Source organism: Crocodylus siamensis, chromosome 15 (genome assembly GCF_052110815.1).
Source record: "Crocodylus siamensis isolate JL-2025a chromosome 15, ASM5211081v1, whole genome shotgun sequence".
Lineage (NCBI taxonomy): Eukaryota > Metazoa > Chordata > Crocodylia > Crocodylidae > Crocodylus > Crocodylus siamensis.
The window spans coordinates 8,165,097-8,174,752 of NC_143409.1; the positions used below are offsets into that span (position 1 = coordinate 8,165,097).

Consider the following 9,656-nt stretch of genomic DNA (forward strand, 5'->3'; position numbering starts at 1 on the left):
GGTAGCTACAGGACCTGGCACAAGTACTGCAGAAGTATCCATTCCCTGAATGCCAATTCACTTTCCAGACCCGGTAAATATATTTTCCACTTCTCTCCTTCAGATGTTTCTGTGGTCTGCTGTGCCGTCCGTTGCAAAATAGATTATAACATGCTCCTTGGCCTGTAGCTGCAAGACATTTTTATGACTCCTCCTCTTTTAGGAATTTCAGAAATAAATCACCCTGCCTATAACCCAGAGGGAGCAAAAGGATGTGGGATATTCCTAAAATATTGGCAGTGCCCTTGCAAAGGCAATGCTTGAACTGACACAGGGAAAGGCTCCAGAACAGGTGACTGAGAAAGGCCTCTGTCCCATTAAGCATCCCCCGAGCCAGGCCAGAGACCCAAATCTCTGAACTGCAGATAAGCATGCAGGATTGTTTTCACAGGTGGTGCCAGTGAAATCATTTAAAACACTGGAAAAAAACAGTGTTATCTCCCCCTGGCAGTGGTGGGGCCCAACAATAAACTCCAAAGGCAAGCTTCCCTCTATCATTTCTAACTGATCTCTCCTCCTTTGTGGGATAAGGCTTTTTAGCAGCTGCTTCTGCATCAGGAAGCTCTGCGGTGAGGCGACAGCTGGGCGCTATCCCCTGGCACTTAAAATGAAGAGACGTGCAGAGTCTGATAAGAGAGGAAGTGAAAAGGCTCCGGCACGAGCAAGATGGACAATTGCTTGTGGCTTCACGGGGGTGGTGGAAATCCGTGGCTCAGCCTGCTCTGGCCCTATCTCCACGGCAGACAATTGTAAAATGGACCGAAGCGGGTGGCAGGGGGGTCTGCGGGCAGCACAGAGCAGCTCACAGTCCCCACCACGTTGGCCAGAAGAGTTAAGCCACCTGCCTCTCCCGCCACAGGCCACGTGGGCCTTTTTGAGGCTCGCTTCCCGTGGCACAGGCAGGTTCGCACTCTGTAAGGCCTCCCCCCGGGAAGCCTGACTCCTGTTTCCGCGTGGCTTCTCCTGCCTATTAAGTCCTCAGGTGACGTGACTGGATAAACCCTTCCCACCGGGAAATGCTCCGATCCTGGCACAATTTGCACATGGCGGCACAAGGAGAATGCACCTGTGTTAAATAACACACGATGACAGAGATTGCTTTTCTTTGCTTGCTTTCTGTGCACAGGCAATTGCTTCTCTGCCATCCCAGCCCTGCAGTGAGATCCAGGTGGGCACCCCCGCCTCAGCCAGGGGGTCTCGTGTGAGCCCGGATCAGCAGGACCTTGTCACCTGCTCCCCCGGACTGCAGAGACGTCATCCCCTGTCCACAGGGCCTGAAAGGGCTCCTCGATGAGCAAGTCCTAATAAATCCCCGACATTTAAGAAAGCCCCAGGGTACACGCGCCGGCTGGGCTGAGCGCCGGCTGGGGGGAGGAGCAGGGCACCCACAAAACCACACACGGCTGCCAGCAGAGAGCTGGGACCAGGTAGATCTTGTGCAAGTGTGCGTGGGCCTGCCTCCTACTGTGCGTGGGGGGGCACCTGCCTCCAGTGTGCGTGGGGGGGCGGGCCTGCCTCCCACGCGCGTGCGTACCCGGTGGGTGTGGTGCGCGGGGGCGTCCCCGCCCCGCCGCAGTCCGCCTAACGGGGCGGAGGGGAGGGGAAAAAAGGGCTGTTGAGGGGGGGGTGTTTCCGCCCGGGGTCGAACCGGGGACCTTTCGCGTGTGAGGCGAACGTGATAACCACTACACTACGGAAACCGCGGGGCCGTTGGCGGCCGCGGCCCTTTGTGGAGCGGAGCGGGGCGGGGCGGGGCCTAGCGGCGGCCCGGCACGGCCCAGCCCCGCTCACAGGCGCGGGCACACGGCGGCCGGAGCGGGGACGCCGCCCCTCGTTGTCGGGGTGACTCCTGGCGTCGGGGGCACGGAGGGCTGGCAGCGCCGCCCCAGCCACGGCACCCTCGCACAGGCGCCTTCTCCCCTTTTTTCCAGCTGCTTCTTCCTGCGTCAGAAGTGCTGGGTGTCGGTGTTGAAGGCCAGGCCTGAGCTGTCGAAACCGAGCACCTCAGGTTCAGCCCCCCGGCCGTAAAGGAAACTTCCCGGGGGCACAGGGCAACTCTGTGGCAGAGGCAAGAGGGTTTGGGGCAGGCGCTGCAGGCTGTGGACACTCGCGGTCTCCTTGCGTGTACCGGGGGATTAAACGGATCACCTGGTTGCGCCATTTGGATGCTACTGCAGCACCAGCATAACCCAGCTTTGCACTTAAAAAGGACTGCCAAAAAGCCAAGTCTTGTGTGCCCTGATGCACCTGTGTCTGCCTTAACAACGCCCCATATTTATTCCAAGTATCCTAAGCCTCGTGTTAAGGCTAAGGCTATTTTCTTCCCATTAGAGCAACTACCATTTCATTTTTTCTCCTGCTCCTGCCAATGTAGCTTTGTTTTCTGTCCGGCCGCGGTGTTTGCAAAGCCTCCATTCACCTCTAGATGGTGCATTTGACTCAGGAGAGCGGCCAGGCCTTTACATAACGGGGAGTTTATGCCACAGAGGCAGGGGTGAGGCAGGGCAACAGTGGAGGAAGCAGATTTGAGTTTCCTCCTGTTCCTAGCAGAAGGCTGTGATGTTACCACAATGCAAAAATCTTTGAAACTACACTACTTCACCAGTTGCAACAAAGTGCTTTTTGTAGGGCAAGCGGTTGGAAAGGAGGGGGCCAAGTGGTTTGTAGCTCATCTGTTTCTTCTTACGCTTGTGCCCTTCCTGTTTTTTAAAGTGAATATCTGTGGTGGTCCTTGGATTTTCGTGGAGGTGGTGGAGGAGACTTAAGGACAGGAGAGAAGGATTAGTCGCATGGGACATTACAGCCCCGACATGGCTGCCCTGGTAATAACAACCCAGAAGACTAGTACTTACAGCGTGGCTCCTTTCCCCTGCTGCTCTTCTCCGTCTGGCAACGCACGTGGTTGTGGAAATCTGGAAGAAAGAAAACCCTGTTACATCAAGAATATTTACTTTAGCAAGTGGGCAACCTCCCCTAAAATAAGACGTTCACTCATCAATTTTTTAATTACCCAGAAAGAAAGGAAAATTCCTCTGGCTATTTGGACCTGGACTGGTTGGATTGTGGGCCGTCATGTCCATAAGGGAGTCCATCCGAGCATCTAAAGATACTATTTTCCAACTATTATTCTATTGGCATTCTCAACAGCATTGTGAAACAGTGGATATGTAGGGATCACTTTGGGCCCCCTTGAAATTCAACCGTCTTCGGTGTGGAACAACAGCTGCTGTCATCCATAATGATGCTGCACACAGCTTAGGGCAGGAAATGAAGATGAACCAATAATTCACTTTGAAAGAGGAATTGCGAGAAGCAGAGTGCTCCTGAGCAGGGTGTGGGACTAACTAACTACACTAACTAACTAGGTCCCCATCAGCCCTATTTCCTTATGATACTCTGATTATAATCCCCCCCAGACATAATGTAGACACCTATACTGGCTGGTACAGCAAGTGCCCATGGAGTGTCCTTAAATACCGACTTCAGTGGTGAATTGTCTCCCATTTAGTATCCATGGGAATAAACAAGTCTGTATCCACCACAAGACAGAAACATGTGGGAGGACTCAAAATGGGATACACAGCTTGCAATCAACAGTCTTTTCTGTAGCCGTTTCATTAGTCTCCTGACAGAGATGCAGTGTGGTTTGAGAAGCAGGCAGTTTCTGGAAAATGCTGACATTTGAATTCGCTAATCTTTAAATGCTTTTGTGTTGAAAAAGAAGACAAACTTTTGTTAAAGAAATCCCAGTGAATAGTTTGTCATTCCTTCCTTAAAATACAATCCCTCCGCATATGTAATTCCTTAATGTAGAATATGTCTTCCTCTTAGTATGGGTATTTCCCTTGCCTACAAGGAACAGTCTCAGAATATCCAAGCCCAACATTTTGGTTACTCTAGAACAGGGGTGGGCAATTATTTGGGCACGAGGGCCACATAGGGAGTTTTGGTCAGTCTCCACCCCCTAACCCGCACCAGCTCACCAACCCTCCCTAATGTGGGATGGGGCTGCAGGGGGGGAGCTGGTGTGGGTGTGGGCAGCAGCTTCAGCCTCTGCCCTGTTCTTCTACCCCAAGGAGGGGCTTGGGCAGGCATCCCACGGAAGTTGCCGCATGTGTCCTCAACTGATGCTGATGCCAGCGCCCACCAGGTGCTGCCTGCGGCGCGTGGGCTGGGAGCTGGTGTAACTTGTGGGGACGTGCTGTAGGTGCGGGGTGGCAGAGGAAGAAGGGGGAGACAGAGAGAGGCCGCCGTGTCCATGAGGACTGGGCACCAGGCTAAAGCAGGACCTGGCAGTGGGCACACTGACTGCTTCTGGGGCCCTTCTGGCTGTGGCTGCCTGAAGCCCACACTGGGGCTGCCCTGCAGCTTCTCCCCACTGCCCTGTGCCACCTCCAGGCCTGCTGGGCAGAACGCAGCACCCAAAACTGCTGCCTCCCTATGGGCCAGATCCGATGACTGTGACCGCCAACCCACAGGCTGCATGCAATCAGTTGGCGGGCTGGATCTGGCCTGCGAGCCATATTTTGCCCACCCCTCCTTTACAAGGATATCAGAATATATAGAAATACACTATTGATAGGAGTTGGGGAGGGGATTTCTTTTTTGTTTGTTTTGATTCTCCCCCTCCCCCCCTTTCCTGGAAATTGGAAGAAAAGAACATAACTGTGCTGATCACTTTTCTGGAGCATGAGTCGAACTGATTAGAAACAGAAAAGAAATGCACTGATGTATTTCCAAAATTAAGTTACAAAAATAAATTGAGAATCAACACTGAAGAGCAGATTGTTTGAAAAATCCCACATTTTTAACAAACTAAATGTTATTAGTAATACAGGTAAGGAAATTACACTGACTTAAATAGGACCAAAATCAGCTGAGACTGCTGCTTTTAGAAGTAAAAATGGTCTTGTATTGGAGCTGCATTTCCAGTGCATTATGAATAATGTCTGTTCTTGATATTTTACCTCTTATCTTAAGCACTAGCAGTGCAACTTTCTTGCAGATGAGGGTTATTTCCACTAAAAGGCTATTATGAAGTTATCTTTGATGCTATGGCTACACTCTTGGTTCCCAATTGTATAAAACACTTTAAGATATAAACAGCTTTGTTACATGTAGTAAAATAACTCAATTCCTCTGGCATCACCTTTCAAAAAAAATGAAGTAGTGCAACGTGGAATGTTTTACTGCGGTATGTAAAATTTCACACTCCTGCCCCAGGTTCACTACAAAAGGGTGTCCCCTATCACCCTTCCTTCTGGTACTCTTTCATGTGGGTTTCTCAAAGTGTTGCTAGATGCTTTTATTTAGCTGATGACTATTAGGGGGTTTTTTATGCTGGATTTCCTAGAGCCATGCCCTGCAGAAAAGGGGCCCTTTAAAGGTTCTCCTTCAGAAATGCAGGTATTTTTAAAGCCAGGGCTCTTTTCTGTATTAGTTCACAACCATGACGGCTTGAAACAAATTAGTGGTCAGCAGCATTTTGCCCTATGGTGATGGTCTGCTTGTTTAATGGGGGAATGACCTCCACTAGTTAAATTACACTATTGATTGTGCCCTACCTTTATAATTCTGGTGTGGTTTATGGACATATCTACACTGGCCTCCTAAAAAATTGCTAGCAACAGGTAGTTCTGATCCCCCAGTCAACAAAGGCTCCTCCAGCACAGCACCAACAGGTGTTACATGCAGCAGCAGGGTGCAGTCAGAAGCAGTAGAAAGTTTCACTGACAAGACTTGGCTTAGATAAATCCAGGCAGTGTTATATAGCTAACTCTCTCCTGTAGAGAGGCCCTTTTGAACATTGCTCACATTCTGCCTGAAGGGTGGAGACTGCAGGTCTTAGCTTGCAACAACCTACATTCATCCAAGCAGCTTCCAAAGCCTTATACCAAGCCATCAGGTTAAAGACAAGAGTGACTGCAGGCTGCTTTTCTCTCGGCAGCCTGAATTCAGGCTCCCAGCACGGCCTTCAGTCTGACCAACTTGGGCACCTGTGCTGTGCCAACCGCAAAACTCCCAGGAAGTCCCAGTTGCCATGCTACACAGCTATGCCCTGTCCTGGAGGCTGCCTAACAAGCTTTTCTCCTTCACTGCTAAATCAGAAGGACTTCCATCATGCGGGCATCGAGAGCTGACATCCAGCTCTGAGGACACTGTTGCTCCGCAGATTCCTACGCTGGACACAAGGGAAGTGTCCTTATTGCTAATACAGCGGGGTGTGACACGAGACGCCAAAATCAGCAACCAGGAATGGCAAGTGTCCCCTGCTCCTTTCCCCGGCAGGGCGCTCTTGCGAGGCTGGAAGCAGGGGGAAGGCAGGGAGCTTGCTCCAAGATGTCGGTGGCACTCGGTCAAAGAAAGCAGAGTCAAAATTGTTTACTGGAAAGAGCCTCCGTCCTCAGACAATTCAGGCTGTAACCAATAGGTGGCACTGCCCATTAAGAGCTCGGGAAAACTGCACCTGTTTGGTACAGCGCAAAGGGTAAACAAGTGATCCGAATTATTCTGAGCGACTGAAAACACACCTGAGTTGTTGGTAGCCATATTTCCACAGCAGTGAAATGCAGCCTGAACAGCCATCCTTTCAAAGCGCCGTCCAAGAACAGTTTATATCAGGGCCTGGATCTGGTTCTAAGCGGCCAACGGATGTGGCCAGCCCTTTACCACCTGTTTTCTCTTTGTGTTAGCCTGATTCCACCATGGTTCAAAGTAGAGAGGTCATTGGCTTGATGTGTGAAGGAGCCATGCTCGTTCACATACGCGTGCCCTTTGATATGAAGCTTATCTTGTTTGCCTTTGCCCATAAGATGTTTTTCACCAAGAACAAGACGTTAAATCTGACACCTCCGCTATCGAGGCATGGAGACTTGTTTATGTCCTTGAAAATTAGACTGTCTAATAAGTCTTGGCCATCTCCAGCTACGCTGAGCCTATAAAGAAACAGTGACGTGAGTTAATGGAACGATGCAGCTACAAGAGCAGGCTCAGAAAGAGCAAAAGGAGCTCTGTGCCATCAGCAGCAGAAACAGCCTTTGCAAAGCCAGCTTCACCGCCTGCTGCTTGGCCCTGTGGCTAATGAGCCGTTATCTATGCCAGGTCTGATCCTAACAAACCTCACGTGAATGATTGGCCCGCTGCTTTTCACTGGGTAGGGAACACAAGAACCGAAACCCCAGTCACCTAGAATGGGAAGGCGGAGGACTAATTTGGGTAATGGTTGAGCAATGGGATCCTTTATTTTCTCTTCTTCTCATGGGCTTGAGATGGCCCTCACGTTGGACTTGTACAGCCCACACAATGACACGGCATCTCCCAGCTCTTTCTGCAGCATTTAACCCTCCCTCATTTTTTTTGTCTATTCACCAGGAGCCCACAAGTTGTTTCCCATCAGAGATGTTTCAGGTTTCTTATCTGGAAATAAATTAATTTTCCAGGCCATACAATTAACTTTTAAAGACCAGTGACTGGTGTGAGTGTCCCGTCAGACTGATCTCAAGTGCCCCATGCAGAGTGTCTGAAATTAATTTAGCAATAGGAATCCAAAGGGCAAATGTAAAGGTTCCTCCCTCCCCAAGAAAACATGTAAAAGTGCATGAGAGAGGGGAGTTTAATTTGTTATTTGAACGATATTTTCCTTTTAATACAAAGGCCCTGATTCAGAACAGTGATTCAGCACTTCGGGATTTAAGTACTTGCTGAAGTACTGTCCCCACTAGGCATGTTTCCCTGAATTGGGAGTCAAAGACATTTATCTTGCTAGAAGCCTTCAGTGGAAAAGCTGACCGGGAACATCTTTCAGATAGTTACTTTTTAGTCATTGTTTTAACTCCAATTGACTCCAAAGTACAAATAACTCAATAATCCATAATAAAGTCCCAAAATTAAATTGTATTATGCTGTTTCTATTGATCTCATTCAGTGCTCCTGACATGTACTTTATGTTCATTGCTGGTAATGTATCTGGCCTGTTTATTTCTTTAGTAATGCTCATCATCATGTCCAGCTCTTGTTCAGTAATTGAAAGACCAGGCCTTTTTATGGGGCAAAGCTGGGTTTATCATTTTAAATACAATTCATTTTAATGGTGACTGAGTCACACAAAACCTAAATAATGAGCTAAGAGTCTGGCCCAGCTATAAGGGAGAGTAACGCACTGATTGCTGCTGTCCTTGCTTAGTTTTCAGTGCACAAGTCCCAGTGCAATGGAATCAATTCTACGGTCATGATAACAGGGTGACATTACTAGTAGGCCTCAGTGTTGCCTTAACACTGGCTCAGAAACTATTATGGACTGAATGTCACTTTGGGACTCCGATTATGACCACCTGATTGGTTGCTATTTGGGTATCTATACCCTTCTTCCCAACCAGCTCCTTCTCTTGAGCTTGGACATCAGCCAGCTTACCCAACACTGACTGCAATTCAGCTAAGCCACAAACAACAGAAATGGATACCCCTCTCCCCCACTTCCACATGATGCCAGTGCAGGCAGATCACATGGGTCTGGAAGACGGACAGAGCGTGACACCGAGATTTTCGCATGTACGTGCAGCTGCTCTAATGGAGAGAGCACGGAGCCATCTTTGGTTGCCTAACACAGAAGCCGTCTGCAAGGGGATTGGTTCCCATGCTTCCTTCTCCTGTGCATCCCGACTACTTTTCTCTTCGAAGTAGGGGTTTTTATCCATCAATACTGAGGCGGGCATCCTCAAGAGTGTACATGAAATGGTGCCAGAGATTTGGGGGGGCGGGGGTGACGCTATTACCTCCGAGTCAAAACTAAGCTGATGCCCGGGAATTCTGTTGCTCTGTGTTGTCTTGGATGATATGGGAAAAGGAGGTCATGTCACTTTGTGTAAGAGTAGGGCTGAGAGTCTTGAAGCATGGAGATACTGTCAAGCTAACCCACCAGGATGCATTCCCAGTTCCTGAGCCTTGGTTAGATGTTCTGGTTCAGACACTTCAGGGGGACCTCATGAAAAGTGCTGGTCCTGAATGAAAAGTGACAGTTAAGCCAAGGTGTCCCTTAGAACAAAGCCTTGTTCCCTAATAAGAGACACCCGTGTTCTTCATTACCTGGTGCCATCTCCAGCTGAGCAAGAGCACTGCATCCCTTTCTCTTCCCGACATCTTTGGCTGGGTTGGTCCAACATCTGTCAGCTTCAGCAAAGACTGCTGCCGAGTCCCCATGGAAACAATCTGGAAGTTGCTTCCAGCTTGTGCAGCATTGCTGTGCTCTTTAAAACACAGCGCGCGCTCCGTTCTCCATTTCACGGCCCCACGTCTTGGGCTGGTTTGAAAAGCACTTTCAATATCCTTAACATAGATGTAAAGCACGATTACTTCAGATTAACCTTTTTTGTCTTACCTATGTTCAGCGCTTCTTTTGCTTATGGTAGTTGGTAGAAAGTAGTAGGATTCCAGAAAAACTGACTTTTTCGGTGCTTCCCAGATAGCTCGTCTACGAATTCATCTGAGACTGTGGAAAGTCAACTTGACACTGGAGAAAACAAATGACAGATAAAGACCAGGTTCAGGCAAGCCCAGTAGTGATTTACACTGACAAAATCTAGGGAAGTCGGAGGAAAGGATGGCACTATTTGCTTTTTGCT

The 9,656-nt window shown here is 49.2% G+C and overlaps 1 non-coding gene across 1 annotated transcript; it reads right to left on the reverse strand.

The window, feature by feature from the left end:
- Positions 1–1,666: 1,666 nt before the first annotated feature.
- Positions 1,667–1,739, reverse strand: TRNAV-CAC (transfer RNA valine (anticodon CAC)). The gene has a single exon. It is a non-coding gene; the product is annotated as a tRNA-Val (tRNA).
- Positions 1,740–9,656: the final 7,917 nt, after the last annotated feature.